At 40.7% G+C, this 22,893-nt stretch overlaps 1 long non-coding RNA gene across 2 annotated transcripts; it reads right to left on the bottom strand.

Moving 5' to 3' along the window:
• Window positions 1–3,338: 3,338 nt before the first annotated feature.
• On the bottom strand, window positions 3,339–22,813 carry LOC123619294 (uncharacterized). 2 transcript variants are annotated; one of them, XR_012507768.1, is made up of 4 exons: window positions 20,608–22,813; window positions 19,921–19,998; window positions 6,848–18,216; window positions 3,339–4,270 (listed from the first exon to the last, which is right to left on the bottom strand). It is a non-coding gene; the product is annotated as an uncharacterized LOC123619294 (long non-coding RNA). The 2 variants fall into 2 exon arrangements; XR_012507767.1 differs by having other exon boundaries at window positions 3,339–18,216.
• Between the last annotated feature and the right edge of the window lie 80 nt (window positions 22,814–22,893).

The raw sequence follows: 22,893 nt of genomic DNA, 5'->3' as shown, positions 1-22,893 counted from the left end.
TCTATTGTTGAAGCTACTTAGTCTACAATAGTTCGTTATGACAGCCAGAGGTGACTAATACAAAACCCCTGTGGGTAATATACCCACAGTTTATTCAGTTGGCTCTCAAGCCTTATTCGGGGCTAGTCTCACAATATTTGCATCTGTATCTTTTAAATCCTCACCATCCAAGTAAGTGGGTAACAATTTTTGCTGTTTTTATGGTTGAAATTAGAATAATGGATTCTTTGGATTATAGAATCAAAAGCAATAAAGTCCAGAGCTGGATTATGGAGCACCTAGCTTTCCTGGGCATCATTGCCCTAAGGGTAAAATGAGGAACATAGTTCCTACTTCACAGATCACTCATGAGGATCTAAGTTTATACCCCCGACCCACCATGGGAGGTGTAGGCACTGACCAAGCAGGTAAGGCCACATCTTGTTCCTGGAGGCCAGAAAGGAGAGAGCCAGAGGCGGAGTATCTCTGTTCTTAAACAGCACGCGTTTCCAGTGCTAAGACAAGTCATCGGGACAGGGCACAAACAGGAAACGCAGGTAAGTGCTTTATTGAGGGGAAGAACGTTCTGGACAGGTAGGACAAATGACAGAACTGAAGTGGCTGTAATTTGCCTTATAGGATCAGGTAAGATACAAATGGAGTGATCTGGGGTGACTCACATATCACGTGATAACGATTGAACTCATTATCAAAGGCATGAGTTGGTTTGTCTATTAAAACCCCCATCTCCCACAACTCCACCCTCACGATTCAAAGTGCAGGCTGACAACCACAGACAATCACACATGTGAAAGATGAGGTAGGGGGACTGATGAAGGTCGGGTTCATGTGGATGGTGCAACAGTGAGATTGTGGAGCCTTGGATGTGCATTGGATGCAATGGTTATTAAGCATCACTTTGCTTTCCTCAGTCCTTCCCCTTCCATAATGTCTAATTGAATGTAATGGCCCAGTCCGGAGCTGACTGGCCATGCTTCCTCCTTGGGAGCCTGCCCCTCTGCTGAGCTGGGACGCCAGGTCTCTGACTCTTGGCTGCAGAATCTGACAGAATGTTTCACAAGGGCCCGTTCACTTTTAGTGATTTTAATGAGGAACATCCAAGTGGTGCCACCAAGATACTTGGGACCAGAGACTCAGGTTTGAAAACTTAGAAATTCTCACCCAGGGAAGCAAACAAATGCCTTGTTACTGAAAAGCATATTGAGAAGAATATGTTCATGCAGATTCCCATTCTACCAGACACTCTGTTGTAACCAGAAAGGAAAAAGGGCAAGGATTCTGAGACCTGCCCAGTGAAGACATCTAATCTGAAACTATGAGGCAGACATAGTTCTGGACGCTGTTGCTTTTGCACCCTGGAGTTAATTTGGTTTGAATGACTGCCAAACCCTAAACTTCAAAAGACAGTCACAAGTGGGAAAAGAGGCCAGCACTCTTGGGGTTGGATTCCCAGAATTTTCCCACTTACTGTAAGCCTCTCATTCTAAGGGCAGCCCACTCTGGCTGGTGGTTTGGTTTTAGAAACAGCCCTTCCCCCTACTACAAACAATGTTGGTGCGGTTCTGAGAGGAAAACCATCAACCATGTTGTCCACCCAAGGACCTGAACTTGGGTATGTCATCTCCCAGAAGCCACCACCATGGTCATGCGTGAGGTCCATGAGGATAGGCAACCCTCTCACACTGAATGCAGCTGTTCTCATTAGCTGGTCATAAAATACACGTGAGTGAACATCTCATCCTTTTTAAGAGTTTCATTGCAATTGAATGTAAACACGAATTCAGTTAATAGGAGTTTATGTCAGCCATTAAGCTTAGTTTCATCTTTGAAGTCTTCTACTCTTTTGTCCCCCATATGTAATGTTCACCATGCCCTGATGGGTTGTACCTCCAAATTCCCGCAAGGAACCAACCCCTTCTCTCCTCCGTGGCCACCATGCTGGCCAAGTCACCTTCAGGTCTCACCTCTGCTATTCTCCGAGCCTCCTAACTGCTCTCTCTGCTCCAACTCTGCCCCTCTCCCCACAAAATCTGTTCTCTATGCTCTAACCAGAACCATAGTTTTGGTACCCAAGCCTGATTATGCCCCCACCCTCCCCTTGCTAAAAACCTTTTGCTCTTAAGCTAAAACTCAAAACCCTTCCCTTGGCCCCTGCCTGCCTCTGCTGCCTCTCTTGACCCTCGCTCCCCATCCATCCCTCTCTGCCTGCAGCCAAGTTAACCTCCCAGCTTCCCCTTCCTCCTCCCTCCACTTCCCCAATGACCACCGTTCATATGGCACTTTCTAGGGAAGTTTCCCATGAGATCCCCCAATCTAGAGCAGGTCTCTAAGTTTTCACTAACTGTGTTTCTTTTCTTAAGAGTAATTATCTCCATTTTTAATTACACATTCATGACTGTGATTATTTTATAAAGATCCATCTTCCCTCCTGGTCTCTAGGCTCCATGAGAGCAGCGGCACATCCGCTCACCATCTACCCCCAGGCCCTTCACCTGGTGCCTGGCATATAAATAGGCTCTCACAGAACACTCTTTGAATGAATTTCAGAGAGGTAGACACCGCGTGGAAGACACAGACAACTATGAATCAGAGTTGTTGTTTAAAAAAAAAAAAAAGGAAAAACTTAACTTTTAAAAAGATCAGAACATTTGAAAGTAAGGTAAATTATTCTCAAAACTTCAAAACAAGATTACTTATAAAAATCAGCACATAATGAATGACATAAATCGTAACAATGCTTTCCTAGGTCAGTGTACCAAGGCAATAGCAATAAAAGCAAAATAAACAAATGAGACCTAATCAAACTTACAAGCTTTTGTACAGCAAACCATAAACAAAGCAAAAAGACAACGTACAGACTGGGAGAAAAATATTTGCAAGCTATGTGACTGACAAGGGTTTAACTTCCAGAATATACAAACAGCTCATACAATTCAATAACAAAAAACAAACAACCTAATCAAAAAATGGGCAGACCTACATAGACATTTTTCCAATGAAGACATACAGATGGCACATGAGAATAGGCTGAATATAGCTAATTATCAGAGAAATGCAAATCAAAACCACAAAGAGGTATCACCTCACGCTAGTCAGAATGGCCATCATTAAAAAGTCTACAAACAATAAATGCTGGAGAGGGTGTGGAGAACAGGGAACCCTCCTACTCTGTTGGTGGGAATGTAGTTTGGTGTAGCCATTATGAGAAAACAGTATGGAGATTCCTTAAAAAACTAAAAATATACTTAGCATATGATCCAGCAATCCTACTCCTGGGCATATATCCAGAGAAACATGGATGGACATAGAGATTATCACACTAAGTGAAGTAAGTCAGAGAAAGACAAATAAAATATCACTTATATGTGGAATCTAAACAAATGACATAAAGGAACTTATTTATGAAACAGAAGCAGACTCACAGACATAGAAAAACGAACTTACGGTTACCAAAGTGGAAAGGAGGTGGAAGAGGGATAAATTAGGAGTTTGGGATTAGTAGATACAAACTACTGTACACAAAATAGATAAACAACAGGGTCCTACTGCACAGCACAGGGAACTATATTCAATAGCTTATAATAACCTATAATGACAAAGAGTAGGAAAAAGTATTATATATATATAACTAAATCACTATGCTGAACACCAGAAACAAATACAACATTGTAACTCTACTATACTTGCATAAAAATATAGATAATGGATAAGATTATCTGTGCACGGAATTCAAAGGAAAAAGTTCTAACAGCTTGTCAAAACCACAGAGGAAGTCCAGAGAGAATTTTGGAACCTGGTGTATATGGTCAAAAGTCAAAGAGATGAGGAGAGCGGGCGGGCACCAGCGAGGTCCTGGGTGTATCTGGGTTAAACTCTTATCTCTGGAGCCTTGTTTGTAGCATGGTTTGTCAGACCACATTAGTGGGCACAATAATGGGGACCCAGGTGAGATGGGTCCCATCAAGCAACCATAAAAAATGCTTTGTGACTATGCCAGGAAGTTGGGAGCTGCCCAAAATCAGTGAGCAGAAAGCAGTAACTGACCATCAGTGTGTGGTCTGCCTGATGGAAGTACGTGGCGTCTCCAAGAAGGGAGGCCAGAGTGTTGGAAGTTCCCACCCTCTGTTTATTGGATGGAGGATTGGTGTCCAGCTGGTTCATGGTTGGCTGATGACCCTGCCCATGGAGATCATCCACACCACGATGCTCTGGTCTCAGGTTCCCCAGGCAGCCTCTGATTGTGGGCTGGACTTACATGGAGCCTTTTCTGCTAGAGTGGAGAGAAAAAACTGGTCAACTGTGGTAGACTGAAAAATGGCCCCCAAGTGTATTCACATCTGAATCCCTGGAACCTATGAATATACTACCTTGCTTGGCAAAAAGGACTCTTCAGATTTGATTAATAAGGATTTGAGATGGGGAGATTATCCTAGATGATCCAGATAAACTAAATGTCATCTCACAGGGGAGGCAGGAGCACAGAGTCAGAGAGACTGGAGGATACGATGCTGTTGGCTTTGAAGATGGATGAAAGGGCCAAAGAATGAGGGATGTCTCTAGAAGCTGGGAAAGTCATGGAAATAGATTCTCCTCTAGAGCCTTCAGAAGGAATGGGCACACCCACACCTTGATTTTAGACCAGGGGAAGTGATCTCAGACTTCTGAACTCCAGAACTGGAAGATAATAAGTCTGTGTTGTTTGAAGCCATGAAGTCTGTAGTAATTTGCTACGGCTGCAATAGGAAACTAATATAACACGTAACGGGAGTGTCTGGTCAACAGATTAGTACCTAGATCATACGTGAGCCTTTGGAGAGTCTAGTTGTTTTCATTCAGTTCCCCTGGGGCCAGACCTCTTCTAGAGGCATAGACCAAATTTCTGGATCTGCTGAGAACCAGCATGGCTGACCTCAACTTCCCCAAGGTCCTTCCACCCTGGGAAGCCTGGCCTGGCCTGAGGAACCACTGGCTCTTCGTAAAAACCACTCTGGTCATAGTTACCCATTATGTGTGGGCTCTTAGGTGAGCTCTTGGGAACAGAGCATTGGCTTGGCACCAGAGAGGCCTGAGTTCACATCCCTTCTCCACTTGATCGTCATGAGACCATAAACAAGTTACTTAATTTCCTTCTATCATGGTTTCCTAACCTGTAAAACAGAGGACATCTCCCTAATTTATAGTGTTGCTGTATGCATTGAAAGAGGTAATGCATGTCTAACACCAAACACAGGGTCAGGGCCAGAGTAGGCATTCAAACAAGGTTGCCCCTAACCTCCCCCACCTCCCACCCTCACCATGAGTCTTCCGTGTGCTCAGCTCTTTTGAGTGGAATTCCAGCCACTTCCTCTAAGTTTTGTTAGCACCCTTCCTACAAATCAGTGACCTCAGTGATCACCCTCCCAGGGACCTGATGTCTTAGTTGGGGTTACTCCAGAAATGGCACCAGAGACAAGGATTCCAGCACAGGTGGTTTGTCTGGGAGATGGTCCCAGGAAACACCCGAGGAGAGGTGAGATGGGGGGAGGAAGTTTGCATGATCATGTAAATTACCACTGTGCCCACCTGGGGCTTCACTCCCTGGGAAAATCTAGGAGACAGTTATCCCGTCCAAGGGGCAATCTTTCTCCTTTTTTGGGGGGGTGGGGCAGAGGCAGGAATAATTCCCCAACATCTCCTGACTGCTGCCCTCATGGGCAGAACAGGCTCTGGCCCAGGGAACCCTCAGGCACAGGGATGCAGGTGCTGGCATGAAATGTGGGCGAGATTCCACCAGCTTCTGCCTCACCTGAGGAGCATCTTCTAAACGCAAGGCCTTCCTGGTCACAGCCTCCACTCCGGTCTTACCCTTTCCTTGACCAGCAGTGAATTCAGCATGCCCATCGCATTGCTCTGGGCTAACTGCAACCTAGTCTCAGGCTCTTCCAATTTGCAAAGTGATAAACGAAGGAAATCTATACTTGTTTTTTGATTTGGGATGGGAAGGACCACCATTTCCCCGGCAAACCAAAGGCTGTTTTTCTCGTATATGCTTTCAATTATACTTTCAAATATCCCACATAACTTTCAATGTTTGGCAAGGTTTAAAGTCAAAGTCTGCATATATTAAAGGCTGTTTGAGCCCACAAAATCTTTTCATCATCTTTAAAATCTCTGCTTCTTTCCCCCATCCAACCACAGATAGGTTACAGCCATCCCAGGGTTATTTTTATCATTACCTGAGACTATTTTAAAACATCCAGATAATTGAGAACCCTAATCAGTAAAAGTCTGGATAATAGGAGGGTCATCTTATTAAATGCCTGCTGACCATTGGCTGGATGAAGCATGGAGGAGGCGTTTCAGATGTGCCCAGCCCTGAAGAGCCAACTCACACCCTAGCTGCTGGTCATGATTAAGCAATAGGTATCGAGTGCCTGTAAGGTGCAGGGCACTGTGCTGGGTGCCTACGAGGTGCAGGGCACTGTTCTGGGTGCCTACGAGGTGCAGGGCACTATGCTGGGTGCTGTCAGGCACACAGAGAGGCTTGAGGTTTCAGAAAGAGAGAACTTTCCTTCCCCAAAACAACTCTGAGCCTATTTCAGCTTCCACTATTAGAGGCTTTTTTTTTTTTTTTTTTTTTTGGCCTTATCTAGCATCCTGTTATACAATGAACTTCTCACCAGGAGGGATCAAAGCCTCGTACCATATGGCTGAGAGGGGCCTCAGAGGTCCTGCTGTTCACAGACAAAGGCTCAGAGGGGAAATAAGTATTAATCTGAAGTGACCCAAACCACAGGTGGTAGAGCTGGGCCTGAAACCCTTGCCTTTGTTCCCTAACGCCTGCTTTCTTCATATTTTAAGCTGTTACCTGATCTTTGCACTTGGAGGTGGCTTAATTAAGGACTGGGCTCTGAGATAGCTTTCTAAGAGCACGTCCTGGCAAAGTGGATGTCACCAGCTGTCCCACTCTCCGCTGTGCAGCTGGTCATCTTTGCTCCCGCGAGCCCAGGAGACCCTCTGCTGCCTAAACTCCTCTGAGCACCCTTCTAGCTCAGCACTGTTGACCCTCTGACCACTGCATCAAAATCCTATGGGATATGATGTCACTTATATGTGGATTCTGAAAAAAAAAATACAAATTTTATTTACAAACCAGAAATAGACTCATAGACATAGAAAACAAACTGTGGTTACCCAGGAGGACTGGGTTAGGGGAGGGATAGATTAGGAGTTTGGGATTAAAAGATACACAGTACTACATATAAAATAGATAAACAACAAGGACCTACTGTATAGCACAAGGAACTATATTCAAGCCAAAATGGAAAAGAAACTGAATATATACATGTATCTCTGAATCACTTTGCTGTATACCTGGAATTAACACTGTGAATCAACTACACTTCGGTAAAAAAAAAAAAAAGAATAAAAAAAATCCTATGGGAAAATCATTTTAAATGTTCACTCTTGGGCCCCTCCCCAGACCTACTGGATCAGAACCCAACCCTGGGGCTCGGGCCGAGGAAATCACACTTGCAGCGAACTCTCGGTGTGTTTCAGACCACACCAGAGTCTGAGAGCCACCAGCCTCCGGGCTGAAGCCCAGCATCCTCAGTGTGGCTTAGAAGGCCTGCACCATCTGGCTCTGCCTACCTTCTGGCCCCACCTTCATCAGCCAGACTGAGCTGCTCCCTCTTCTAGAAACAGGTGTCGTATTGTCAAGCCTCTGTATTTTTGCTCAGTCTGTTTCTCCTGCCTGGTTTGCCTTTGTTTCACCAATTCTTCCAGGCAAATTCCTCTTCCAAGGCCCTCCTGATACGTCCCTCAATCTCCATCATTCCCCTTAACTCCTTGCCTAGGGAGACTGGCCTGCTGTCTCTCCTCCCTCCTCACAGCTATTGACATCTGCCTTTATCGTAGCACTTGTCTTATTAATGAGTTCTAAGGCTGCACCTCAGTCAGAGGGCTGCGGGGAGCACCTTTTGCTCCTTTCTGCATGTTAGGAAAAGTCTCCTCTTCCTCGAGAGCCAGACACGCCGCTTGGCAATAGGTGCGCAGGCTGGATTTCAGCTCGCTTGCCCCTTCGCGGGCACCCTTGTGCAGGACAGGGCCTGTCGACCCTGTGCAGAGGCTCTCCACCTGTCGTCTCTGCTAATGGAGAGCTCCCAGGGAGCCCTGACTCTTGATCACCTTTGTATGTCCCCAACTTAGAAATCTGGCCCCATAGCAACGCTCTGTAAAAGGTTTTATCAGCCAAAGTGAACTGAACGCAGGCTGTGAGCACAGGCAGGTTTGGTCCACGCACAAGTCGTCAAGCACTGTGAGTTGCAGAAGGGCCTCAGAGCAGCAGAGGCGGGATGAATAATGTCATCTGTTCTGTTCTCCATGGATTCCGGATATTTTAACACCTGCAACTAGGAACTATTTAGTGCTGTGAGACTAAAATAGATGCCTACAGCACTCTGTTGCCTCATTCTTTGTTTTTCAGAAAAAAACTCCTTCCCCACTTCCCCAGGAGGTAAATCTGTCTGAGGCTGGTTGTTACTAAGGCCACCGGAGAAGTCATGTGACTGAATGGCCCTCCGTTGGGCCCCTTCTGCTGCACAACTTGTTCAGCAGTGAATTGGGGCACTCATCAGGCCCTCGTGGGCAATTCGGGGGACACCGTCAGCCGCAGCAACAGAGCTACAGAGCTGTGTTTCAGACTCCCTGTTGACCCATAGAGAAGGGACATGGAATGGCTGTAGGTTCTGGTCCCAGTTCCCAAGAGTTTAAAATTCCCATTACTACAGTGAACATGCATTCATAATATCTTTTTATGGTTTTGATATTAGGGTAATGCTGGCCTCATAGAATGAGTTAAAAAGTATTCCCTGTTTCTATCCTCTGAGAGAGAGTGTAGAGAACTGATTCAATTTCTTCCTGAAATGTTTGCTAGAATTCACCAGTGAACCCATCTGAGCCTAATACTTTCTGTTTTGGAAGGTTATAAATTATTGATTCAATTCCTTTTATAGAGGCCTACTCGGATTGGCTATTTCTTCTTGTGTGAGTTTTGGCAGATTGTGTCTTTCAAGTAATTGGTCCATTTCATCTAGGTCAGCAAATTTGTGGGCATAGAGCTATTCATGTATTCCTTGGTTATCCTTTTAATATCCACGGGATCTGTGATGATGTGCCGCCTTTCATTTCTGATATTAGTAATTTGCATCTTCTGTCTTTTCTTCTTAGTTATCCTGGCTCGAGGCTTACCAGTTTTATTTGCCTTTTCAAAAAACCAGCTTTTTGTGTTTCATCGATTTTCTCTGTTGATTTTCTGTTTTTAATTTCATTGATTTCTGCTCTGATTTTTATTATTTTTTTCTGCTTACTTTGGATTTAATTTGCTCTCCTTTTCTAGTTTCCTAAGACAGATGTTTACATGATTGATTTTAGATCTTCTTTTTATCTAATATTTGCGTTCAGTGCTATAAATTCCCCATAAGCACTACTTTCACTGCATCCCACAAATTTTGTTGCTATGTTTCTATTTTAATCGAGCTCAATAATTTTTTAATCTCCTGTGAGGCTTCTTCTTTGATCTATGTGTTATTTAGAACTATATTGTTATGAGGGTATAGCTCAAGTGGTAGAGCTATACCCACAAAGTCCTGGGTTTAATCCCTAGTACCGCCATTGAAAAACTAAACTAAATAAGTAAACCTAATTACCTCCCCCTTGCAAAAAAAAAAAAAGTGTATTGATAAAGCTCCAGGTAGTTGAGATTTTTCCAACTATCAGTACTGAGATCTGAAAGAAGACATTGTAGGAATTGTTTTCTTTTAAATTTGTTAAAGTATGTTTTGTATGGCCCAAAAGGTGGTCCATCTTGGTGAATGTTCCCTGTGAGCTTGAGAAGAATATGTATTCTGTAATTGGGTGAAGTTGTCTATAGGTGTCCATTAAATCCAGCTGATTTCTGATAAAAAATTGTTGAGGTCCCCAACTATGATAGTGGATTCATCTATTTCTCCTTGTAGGTCTATTAGTTTTTGCCTCACATAGTTTGACTTTCTGTTGTCAGGCACAGATACATTAAGGAATGTTATGTCTTATTGAAGAATTGATCATAAAGGTTTTTAATTGCATTTTTAATTAAACTTTTTATTTTCTGAGATAATTGTAGATTCACATGTACTGGTAAGTAGTACAGAGAAATCCCATGTATCCTTCATCCAGTTTTCCCAGTGGTAACATCTTACAAAACTATAGTGTAATGTCACAACCAGGATATTGATACAACTGCAATTCACCATTCTGAATCAGGTTTCCCTGTGCTCGCTCCGGCAGCACATGTACTGAATCAGGTTTCCCTGTGCTCGCTCCGGCAGCACATGTACTGAATCAGGTTTCCCTAGTTTTACTTATATTCATTTTCATGGGAGGGGTTGTGTATTTAATTCTATGTAATTTGATCACATGTGTAGGTTCATATATTCACCAGTAGTCAAGATAAAGAACACTTCCATCACTACCAATATGCTTCATGTGCCTTTTTATAAACCACCCTCTCTTCTCTCCTTCTCCGACCCCATTCCCTAAACACTTGTTACCACTAATCTGTTCTCCATTTCAATAATTTTGCCATTTCAAGAATGTTATATAAACGGGCAAAGGAACTGAATAGACATTTCTCCGAAGATACACAAATGGCCAATAAGCTCAGCATTATTAGGCATCAGGGAAATGCAAAGCAAAACCACATGAGATACTTCACACCTGCAGTGATCAGAAAGACAGTGTTGGCAAGGATGTGGAGAAATTGGAACTCTCATACTGTGTGCGTAGGAAAGTAAAATGATACACCCGCTTTGAAAACAATCTGGCAGATTCTCAAAAGATTAAGCCGAGTTATCATATGACCCAGAAATTCCAGGTGCTCAGTATACAGCCGAGAGAAATGAAAACCTATGTTCACACAAAAACTTGTATATAAATGTTCATAGCAGCCTTATTTGTAATAATCAAAAACTGGAAATAACCCAAATGTCCATCAACTGGTAAGTATATAAACACATTGTGGTATATCCATATAATGCAATGTAACTCAGCAGTGAAAGGAATGAACTATTGATGTATGAACTAACATGTATTAATTTCAAAATAATTATGCTGAGTGAAAGAAGCCAGGTCAAAAAGAAAAAAAGGGGTCTATGCATACGCTATGATTTCATAAATAAATATAAGATTCTAAAAAATGCAAACTAATCTACAGTGACAGAAAAAGATCAGTGGTTGCTTGGGGATTATTTCTTAACGTATCCTTTGTTATCAGTTTTTTCAGGTTTTTATTTGGCTACATATGAACTTTACATTAGAGTATAAGATATGGATAGAAAAATGCACAAGTCATTAAGTGCACATCTTGAAGAATTATCACAAAGTGAACACACCCATGAGACCTTGTTTTAGAAGCAAGATTTCTGTTTCCCAAGGGTGATATTTTGGCCAGAACAATTTACTGTGAACTGTCAAAGATAAACACAGCCGGACATTAGTCAAAGCCGTGAAAACAGATTTTATTCAGGAACGACCGACAGTAGCGGGGAGAGCCTGGCACCGTTTGGATTTGTGCAGAGGGAGGAGGCAGAACGCGCAACTGGGGAAGTAAAAATTACGAAAACCTGGAAGAGGGTGTTGGTCCACATGACAGCCATCTGAATTTGCTTTCTAATTGAAGTTAGGTTCCTGCCCTCCCACAGAAGACTGGGAGACAAGGGCCCTATCATCAGGTGTCGTGGAAACAAACAGGAAATGCTTTCAGCAGCCTTGGGTTTTCCCAGGCAGACACTTTAAGGGGCCTTTGAGTGGTCAGAAACCATTAGTGTTAAGTCTTTATAGCCAAGGTTGAGGCCCCATCCAGGAGAGGGCTCAGAGGAAGGTGGCCTGAGTTTAGTCCAAAAGAGAATCTTTGCCAGCACAACTGTCCCACAAATGGAGAACTTTCAAAATCATTCCCCCTTGCCACATTATGATAAGAAAAAAAAAATGCTCCATGCATTTTCAAGTGTCCTAGCACATAAAAGCCACCACACTAGATAACGTTTAATGGGCCTTCCAGCTTCGAAATCCGACAGTAACATCACCAGCTATTTTGTCTCCATTTGAAAAAAGATAGAGCTGAAGAAACAGGCTGAAAAGAGTACTCAGAAGTGCTGACAGTGTGATGGAGGCTGTAGGGGGCTGTGCTCTTCCTTCCTCTGTAAATCTTCACGTGGCACGCACACTCCCTTGCCTGCATTACTTTGCACAAATTCCCCGGGGGAACCAAACAAGGAAGTGGGCAGACCCAAGAGTGAATCCTAATTCGCATTCAGATTCTTGCCATGTAACTTTATTTCCGTGAGCAATTTAGCCTCTCCTGGCCTCCCTGAGCTTTGCAAAGCCACGGTCTTCGGTGGTTTCTGTTCAGTGTGCACGGGCAGTCACGCCTTTGGCGGGCAGCTTCCCCAAGGCTCTGCCAGCTGCATGGCCCAGACTCAGGGCTGGACTATTAGAAATGGCACCAACCACCATGCTGTGTTGCTCCACACCTGTTCCTGACAGCAGCGGTGGGCGTGAGAGACTGGAAAGAAGGGAACAAGCAGATGCCCGTCCCTGCACAAGTCCATTCAAGCCCTGCCAGGGCCTCAGTGCAAAAGGCACCTGCCCAGCTCCAGGAGAGAGGGTGTTGAAATGAACTTGGCAGAGGCAATAGTAGCTAAAGCAACTGAAGAGTCCCTTGAAAATACACTATTTTAATAGCTAGATATGGCTGAAAAGTTTGGGACCAGTGATGTCACTAAAGTTCCCCTCCACCCAGTTGGAAAGGGATTGGGTTAGCAAATTAGATAACGAGGGAAGATAAAACCTTCTCTGTTTATGCTTCATTGGGTTGAGACCTCTCATATGTCCAGTTTCAGTTGTTAACTGCCCCTTGGAAAGCCCAGACCTTCATGAGCCATAAGTTGGGCTACCGTCTTGGCAGGGGAGAAAACTTCATTCCTTTGTGGAATTTTCTTTCTTTCCTGGGGGAAAAGATAAGTTTTTCTCAATAGGTTCTCCACATCCCTACCCACAGGAGTCTGGACCTTTTCTCCTATTGGTAAAGGGAGCTTTAAAGAATTTCAAGTTGGGGATAGATATGATTGTATTTGAGTTTCAGAATATTCACCCTGCTTCCTACCACATCTTTTGTTTTAAAATAAGCTTTTTTAAATTTTAAGATCATTGCAGTTCTAAGACATGAGACACAAAGATCCTGTGTACTATTTCCTGGTTTCTCATAGTAACATCTTGCAAAACTACAGGACATTAATCACAACCAGGACCCTGACAACTGATATAGCCAAGAAATGGTAAAGTTCCATCACCACAAGTGTCCCTCATGTTTCCCTTTTAAAGCAGCATCTGTTTTCCTCTCACTCCTACCCACTCCTTAACCCATGGTGAACACGAATATGTTTTTCATTTCTAAAATTTTGTCATTTCCAGAATGTATAAATGGAATCATACAGATACATAACTTTGGGAATTGCTGCTGTCACTCACTGTAACCCTCAGGAGATTTATCCAGGTTATTTACTGTGTGTATCAATAGTTTATTTCTTTTTTTGTTGAATAGTCTTCCATGGTATGGATGTGCCACAGTTTGTTTGTTTGTTTTTAACTATTCCCCTCTTGAAGGACATCTGGGTTGTCCAATTTGGACTATTATGAATAAAGCTGGTATAAATATTCATATACAGCTTTTGTATGAATATCAGTCCTCATTTCTCTGTGCTAAATGCTCAGAATTGCAAATACTGGGTCATATGGTAGTTGTGTGTTTAGTTTTCTTTAAGAAACTCCCAAATAATTTTCCAGAGTGGCTGTACAATTTTACATTTCTGCCAGCAATGTATGAGTAATTCAGTTTCTCCGCATCCTTGCCAGCATTTGGTGGTGTTACTATTTCTGCCATTTCAATAGATATGCACGAATGTTCCGTTGTAGTTTTAGTTTGCATTTCTCTCGTGAAATGATGGTGAACAACTTTTCATGTACTTATTTGCCATCTGTATGTCCTCTTCAGTGAAATGTCTCTGTATTTCTTCTGGCCATGTTCTTATTGTATTTTTGGGTTTTTTACTGTTGAGTTTTGAGGGTTATTTAAATATTGTAGATATTAGTCCTTTGTTGGATATGTGGTTTGTAAATATTTTCTTCCAGTCTGTAGCTTGTCTTTTTATCCTCATAACAGAGTATTTCTCAGAGTAAAAGTCTTTTATTCTGATTGAGTCAAATTTATTCATTTTTCCTTTTATGGACAATACTTTTGGTGTCAAGTCTGTGGACTCTTTCAATAGCCCCAGGCCCCAGTGATATTCTCCTGGAGTTTTTTGGCTTTTTAAGTTTTATAGCTTTACATTTACATTTACGTGTGTGATCCATTTTGAGTAAGCTTTTGTATAAGGTGTGAAATTCGGTGTAAGACTCAGAATGAGCGCTTTTTTTTTTTTTTTTTTTTTTGGCCTGTGAATGTCCAGTTGTCCCAACATGGTTTGTTTAAACAGACTATTTTGCTTCCATTGAATTTGTTTTGCATAATTGTCAAAAGTCAGTTGGACATATTTGTATTGGTCTGTTCCTATGTTCTCTGTATTGATTGACATCCATTGATCTGCATGTCTAGCCCTCTGTCAATACCACACAGTCTTGATTACTGGGCTACATATGTCTTAAAATCAAGTAGACTGATTTCTCCCACTTTATTTTTCTTTTTCAAAATTGTTTTAGCTATTCTGATTTTTATGGCTTTCCAAATGAATTTTAATGGATTCTTGTCTATATCTATAAAACAATCTTGCTGGGATTTTGATAGGAATTATATTAAACTTATATATCAATTTAGGGATGGCTGACATCTTTACTACATTCAGTCTTCCAGTCCATCAATGTGGTATGTCTCTCCATTTATTAAATCTTATTTGATTTCTTTCATCACTGTTATATAGTTTTCAGTATACACATCCTGTACATATTTTGTTAGATTTACACCTAAAACTTTTGGGATTTTTTTTGAGTGATAAAACATGGTATTGCATTTAAAATTTTAGTGTCTAAATGTTCATTGCTACTGTATAGAAATATAATTCGTATTTGTACATTTTTCTAATATCCTATGACCTTGCTGTACTCACTTACTAGCTTTGGGAGGTTAGATTTGTTTCTTTTTAAGATTTCTTTGGCATCTTCCACCTACATAATCATATCTTCTGCAAGCAGGGACAGTTTTATCTCCTCCTTTCTAAATCTTTAACTTTTATTTCATTTCCTGCCTATTGCACTGCCTAGAATTTCTAGCACTAGGTTGAATAAAAGTTGTGAGAATGGACATATTTACCTTATTCTCAATCTTAGGGGGAAAGCATTCAGTCTTTGCCCATTGAATACAATGTGAACTGTAGGATTTTTGGTAGGTGCTTTTTTATCAAGTTGACCAAATTCCTCTCTATTCCTATGTATCTAAGATATTTTTATTATAAAAAGGTGTTGAATTTTGTCAAATGATTTTTCTACATCAACTGATATTATCATGTAATTTTTCTTCTTTAGCTTCTTAATATACCCGATTATGTTGATTGATTTTTAAAATATTAAACCAACCTTGAATTCTTGGAATAAGCCTCCTTTGGTCATGGAGTATAATATTTTTTATATACTGCTGAATTTGATAATATTTTGTTAATAATTTTTGTATCTCTATTCCAAATGGATATTAGGCTATAATTTTTGTAGTGTCTTTGTCTGGTTTTGGTATTAGGGTTTGGCTACCTATATAAAATGAATTCCCTTGTCTTCTGAAAGAGATTGTATAGAATCAGTATTAATTCTTATTTAAACATTCAGTAGAATTCTCCAGTAAAACTGGACTTGGAGATTTCATCTGGGCGTTTTAAAGTTATAAATCCAATATTCTTAGTAATTGTAGGCAGCTCAAACATTTTTTTCATTTATTTTCCCTATTTCCTTAATTTTCAATTTCATTGATATATGTCCTCTATTATTCCCTTTTTCTGATGCTTTGGGTTTATTTTGCTCTTCTTCTTCTAGATAAGAGCTTAGATTACTGATTTGAGACACTTACTCTTTTCCTAATCTATAGCAGCTCCTTTACACTTTACAGCAATTGGTGCTATAAATTTCCCCTTCAGCACCACTTTATCTGTGTTCTATAAATTTTGATATGTCGTATTTCAATTTCACTCAGTTCAGTGTATTTTTTAAATTTCCCTTGAGGCTTCCTTTTTTGACCCATAGATTATTTAGAAGTAGAAAAATGTAAAAATGGAAGTAAGAAATTCTAAACAATGGAAGATATCCCCTTACATGAGACTTCTCCCATACAGAGTGTTGTTCCAGACATTCAGAAGAATGACATGTGTTGTGATCACAAAGAGCTTTGCAGGCTCTGGCATGAAGGGACAGGTTACCACCTCATGCTTTGTGATGATTGGTGCTAGAGTAAAGGACTATTTAATTGGTAGTAACAGAAACCCATCCCAACTAATTGGGGGAAAAAGAAAACAAAGGAAAGAATTGGGGAGATTACTGGAATATTTAAAGGGATTCTTGTAGACATTCCCCCAGACACTAGGATTTATATTAAGCTGAAAGCTGGACTCTGAGCCATCAAACTAAAGTGGCACCTATTCTCAACTAATTGTCTGTCTAACTAACTCCTCTTTGCAGACTAGGTTTCTCTGTCTCTCAGTGCATGAGGGAAAGGGTGGCCATCTGGTCCTCCAGGATCAATCAGCTCAACCACACAGGAAAGACTGACCAGAATTTATGTACCACAGTTACAAAGTTCTGGGACAGAGACTCTGATTTGGCCCACCTTGGGTAAGAGTCTACCTGTCATCCAATCATTTGTGACAAGCATGGACAGGCACATGGACTTCTGTCCTGTGCTTAATAGAAGTTTTGGAAGCAAGTTCTCTGAGAATAGGTTTTGCTAGAGGGTATACGGGTGGGATGAAAATGAATGATATTGAATGAATGTGATCCCGGCTAAGTGGTGACATCCACCTGATTAATCTTGACAAGGTTCACTGGGAGGTGTGCATCTTCCCAGATCCCTATTGGTTAAGTCCCACCAATGACAGTCCCTTTCTACCGATAAACACAAAGCTCCATGATGCAGTAAAAAACAAACAAACAGAACAACAAAAACAACAACAACAACAAACCCTGTAATTTCTTGCTAAAGACTTCAAAGATATAGGTCAGAAAATGAAGGACTTAGAGATTAAAATGATAGGAATTTGGCAAAGCACTGAGAGCTCTTAGCACCTAGTAAAGTGTATAGAACATAGCAATCTTCACTAACTGTGGCTGAGTGAATGACAGAATCTCATAACGACCTGGAAGAACGTGTCAGAGAAGAGACTTATCCTGAAATGAGCTTCCAAAAAAAATTGCATTTTATTTTTAAAATTGGAATTTCATAGAACACATATATATGTATTTTCTCAGTGAGAACCTAACAGATAAAGTTAATATCCTCTGACTACCACTTTGAATTCTTGCCTCCTTCCCCACTCTCCAGGAGGGATCACAGCTGTAAGTTAGATGTATAGACTTCTAGCCCTTCTCTAATACTTTCATAAACATATTATATGCATCCATCAAAAATATGTTATACTGTGTAGGTTTTAAAACTATATAAATGCTATTCTGTACAAATTGTTCTTCAGTTTCCTTTTTCCATTAAAAAAAAAATTCTTGGTTTTATATTTCTTCTAGTTGACCTAGAAAGAGACCTAACTCATTCCTTTCAATGGATATATAGTATTCCATGGTACGACTTTGCCACAATTTGTCCATTCTCTTATTGAAGGGTATTTAGGTTGCTTCATTGTTTTGCTATCATCAGAATGCTACAATAAACAGAAGTATTGTTTCTATATGCACATATGTAGAAGAAGTCACAATCTCCACCCTCCTTGTATCCACACACTTTACAATGTGACTTTGCAGCTCTTCCCATCAACAGGTAAAGTCTTTTCCTCCTCACCTTGAATCTAGGATGACCTTGGACTTAACTCAGCCAATAGAATGCAGCAGACATGGCAGGGTGCCACTTTCGAGCCTAGGCCTCAAGACTCCTTGAATGCTTCTGTTTTCTATCTCTTGGAGCTCAGTCTAGCCACCAGGTGAACAAACACAGAACTACTGGAGAAAAGAGGCCACAAAGAGCAAGAGTTAAGCTGTGTCAGCTGAAGGCATCCTACACCAGCCAGCCTTCAGCTAACCCAGCAGACTGCTCACAGTGACTGAGCCTGAGGAAATCAGAACTGCCTAGCTGAGCCCAGCCCAAGTTGTCAACCTGAAGAACTGAACTAAATACATAACTTTTGTTGTTAAAACAAGTATCTGACCGGTGGGAATGCAGTTTGGTGCAGCCACTGTGGAAAACAGTATGGAGATTCCTCAAAACACTAGGAATAGACTTACCATATGACCCAGTAATACCACTCCTGGGCATATATCCAGAAGGAACCCTACTTCACAATGACACCTGCACCCCAATGTTCGTAGCAGCACTATTTACAATAGCCAAGACATGGAAACAGCCTAAATGTCCATCAACAGATGACGGATAAAGAAGAGGTGGTATATTTATACAATGGAATACTACTCAGCCATAAAAACCAACAACATAATGCCATTTGCAGCAACATGGATGTTCCTGGAGAATGTCATTCTAAGTGAAGTAAGCTAGAAAGAGAAAGAAAAATACCATACAAGATCGCTCATAGGCGGAATCTGAAAAAAAAAAAACATAAATACTAAACAGAAACAGAATCATAGACATAGAATACAAACTTGTGGTTGTCAGGGGGATGAGGGGTGGGAAGGGACAGACTGGGATTTCAAAATGTAGAGTAGATAAACAAGATTGTACTGTGTAGCACAGGGAAATATATACAGGATCTTGTGGTGGCTCACAGCAAAAAAGAATGTGACAATGAATATATGTAGTTCATGTATAACTGAAAAATTGTGCTCTACACTGGAATTTGACACAACATTGTAAAATGACTATAACTCAATTTAAAAATATGTTAAAAAAATAAGTATCTGATACAATGTGTGCAGATAATTCTTTAGAGTAGATTTTTCAAACTTTAGCATGTATAGTATCAGCTGGTGGGCTTTTAAAATCACATATTGCTGGGCACCACTCAGAATTTCTGATTTAGTAGATCTGGATGGGAATGGAGCATTTGCATTTCTAACACATTCTCAGGTGATGCTAATGACACTGGGGTTGGAAGGTGAAGCAGGAAGTTGATTAAAAGTAGTATTTATGATCTCTGATGTCTACCCACCAAAGCGCAGAGTATAAATGATGAAGTAAACCTGAAATGTTAAGTCAAGAAAACAAATAGTATTTCATAGTGCTAGATATTATAATACAGTATATACCAGAGCAGGACTTGTGGCTAGAAGATGCTCTAGAAGAGTATTCCTTCTTTCAAAGAAATAGCAGGGCAGAGAGATACAGTCCTGAATGGTCAGTCCCCAGCCTCCTCCCTCACCTCACTCCCCTTGGTTCTCCATGCCAGCTGCCATGGCTGTCTTTTACCTCCTTGAATGAAACCTCCTCTCTCCCACCATAGGGCCTTTGCACTTACTGATTCCTCTGCATGGAACACTTCCTCTTTCTTTCTACCCATGTTCAACCAAGTTAATTCCCATTTATCCTTAAGGTCTTAGATCTAATTTCACTTAATTAGGAAAGCCTAATCTCCCAGACTAGATCCAATTTCACCATTATAACCTCTCAACACACTGCATCTCTCCTTCATAGCATTTATTACAGTTGCAATTTTACCTTTATCTTTATGTTTATGTGATTCACAAATATCTTACCCTCCAGCCTGTAAATTTCAGGAGCGCTGAGACTGTGTCTCTTTTGAGTCATGGTTGTAACTTCAGCATCAGCTTTGTCTGGCAAAGAGCAGATACCCATAAATATGTACTGGTTAAACAGAAGTAGAGTTCTCCAAAAGCTTTAGTGAACATGAGGTCAAAAGTACAGTGGAAAACATTTAGAAGAGGAAAAAAAACAAGGAAACAGAAGTACTATCTTCAGGATACCACACACTAGTGGGTCACAGAATAGCAACAATGAGCTCCCAACTGTTTGAATAACTGTATCAAAAGAGTATTGGCTACCTGACCTCTGATCCCCTGGAGAGAAGTTTCTCCTGGTATACTAGTGGGTTCTGTCTGAGGTCCAGCCCTATTTAATATTTTGAACAAGACAGAAGGCTTGCCTATCTTATTTGCAGATAAGATGAAAGTCAAAGGTTTATTTTGATGGAATTTATATTAAAAATAATACCATGGAAATACAAAGCCAAAACCAGTAAGATAAAGGTTAACAGAGATATATGTTCATATTCATGTATGACTGAAAAAATGTTCTGTACACCGGAAATTGACACAACATTGTAAACTGACTATAACTCAATAAAAGAGAAAAAGGAAAGAAAGAAAAAGAAAAAACAAACAAACAAAAACCAGAGATACATGTTCAATCAATCTTGCAAGTACCTGATAGGGAAAGAAAGCTGGGTTTGACTGTATTTTTTATGTAAAAAAAGTGCAGACTGTCCAGAGGATGGGAACTGATGGTGTCCTTTTACTGGTGGATTCTCAAGCACTGTGTCTAGTTCTTAGAGCCAGTTTGAGTCCTAGAAACCCTGAGATATGAAGAATAGTTAGAGCAGCTGGAGAAGTTTAGTCTGCAAAAGTGAACAGTAAGGGAAAACAAAAGCTGACCTCAGATAGAGGCAGCCCACCAAATTTGTACTTCCACCTTAAGAAGAGACACCCCCCCTTTTTTGAGATGCCCTTTTTAAAGCTCTCATGATTTTTTTTTATTTCTATGAATTCTGATAAGTGCTTTTTCATGTTCTTTATATTCTTTTTCATTTATTCCTATTTGTTTCATAATTCCCTATTTGTTTGGTAAATACATTTCTCTCTTTGAGAATTCTTTGGAAAAAAACATTTTTCTATCAATCCATCTTTTTAAGCCAGGGAATGGCCTCTTTTCCCCCACCTTCTTTCCTGTAGATTGTTTAACTGCTTTCATTTGTCTGATGTGATTTCGCCTTTTGATTGTTGATTTTGCCAGCAGTCTTTCTTAGAAATATTTTCCTTAAATGTTTTAGAAGTTTGGTTTGCAGGTTTATTTTTAGTGGAAAATTTCTTTCCTTCTTTCTTTGCCTTCCTCTCCTTTTCCTCTCTTTCTGTCATCCTGCTCCTCTCCCTGTCTAGTACCTTACTTTTATTCTGTCTGGGTTCTGTGGCTTCCAGTCCAGAGCCAGCTAAAATATGGGAGATATGGGCTCCTGCCTCATAGAGAAAGCAACAGTCATGCCAACATGTCTGCCAGCTGCGTGGTTAGATTGCCTCCCAGGCACTTGGCTTTCATGGAGAACATTTATTCTGTTACCTTCACAGAAGCCACACTTTGGGTGGCCTCTGTCTGCTTCTAAGCTGGTGCAAGTCCATCAGGACTTTGGCTTTTCCTCTCTAAATAGCTCTGTGCTTCTGTTCCATTTCTGATCTAAGGAAAGGGACAGAAGAGTGCATAAAGCATGCACAGTTTTTAAAAGAATGATAAAGTGAAATTTTATTGTAACCACTACTGACTATGTCTTTTACATTCTTCTCTTTATAGTTTTTTCTCCACTGTCATGTGCTTGGAGTAGTGAGAGCCCCTATGACAGGAATCTCCAGTACCATCTTGACATAGTGCACCTGTCCACTCTACTGCCAAACCCTCTGGGTCCTAGGATACCCTGACCTCTTGGAGGTTGTAGGCTTTGTGAGCAGCCTAGCACTTTATAATTATTTAGCCCCAGTATCTTCTGACCAGCTGTGGTTACCATTATTGCCTTTTCCTCAAATTAAACAATTAGTAGCTCAAGATGTTTACAGTTTTTTCTCCTAACAACAGTTCGTCAGTTCAAGTCTGTGAACTCTCTATGTATACTACCTGCAAGAAAACACAGGCTCATTTTATACACTGGGTATGTTGCCCCAGGACCTAAGTCCTACAAACCTTAAAAAGTCTTTGAGAAATATATAAATATTATTTACTTAAATAATTGTATTTAATATTTAACATAATAAATATTTTCTTAAAATATTTTAAATAAACAATATATATGTAGTATACAAATAACATACACCACAAAATATAAAAAGAAAATTGTAAAATTGGAATGGATATTTAATTATCTTCAAAATTAACAATTAATTATTCAATTAAGATTGTACAAGTTTTACATTTTGTAGTAATCTGAAGTTAGATTTCTTATTTCACAAGAGCCTCTGATCATGTACAGCTGTCAGAAATCATAGCTAACTGTAAATTATGAGTTATTTTTGGATTAAGATTTTTAAGTGCAAATTTTACTCAAAACTTTTTTTAACAGTAAAAAAAATTTTTTAAATACAGGCCATGTGTTTGATGTGGTATGGAGCTAGACTTCAGAAGAAGAGGCTTTAAAGGGCCTTAGGGAAATGGAAGGGGCTGAAATGAGACAAAGAACGGAGAATAGCAAGAGGGAAAAGAGGGTTCTTGGGGGGGAAGGAGACGCCTATTGAGCGGCTGCTGTGTGCCAGGCACTGTTCCAGGAGCTGAAGATCCAAAAATAAAAGCCACGGCTCTCCAAAGAGGTCACAGTCTGGTAAGCAATCAGATTAGTTCAGTGAAACAGAGTGTTAAGTTACAAGGAGGTCTGCGCACTGGGGGTCAAGGTGTGATGAGAAATCTCATGGGGACAGAACTAGGAAGCCTTCTCTGGGAGGTGACATTTGATCTGA

This window comes from Camelus bactrianus, chromosome 6, assembly GCF_048773025.1.
Source record: "Camelus bactrianus isolate YW-2024 breed Bactrian camel chromosome 6, ASM4877302v1, whole genome shotgun sequence".
NCBI lineage: Eukaryota > Metazoa > Chordata > Mammalia > Artiodactyla > Camelidae > Camelus > Camelus bactrianus.
This window is presented reverse-complemented; position numbering and strand designations above follow the sequence as displayed.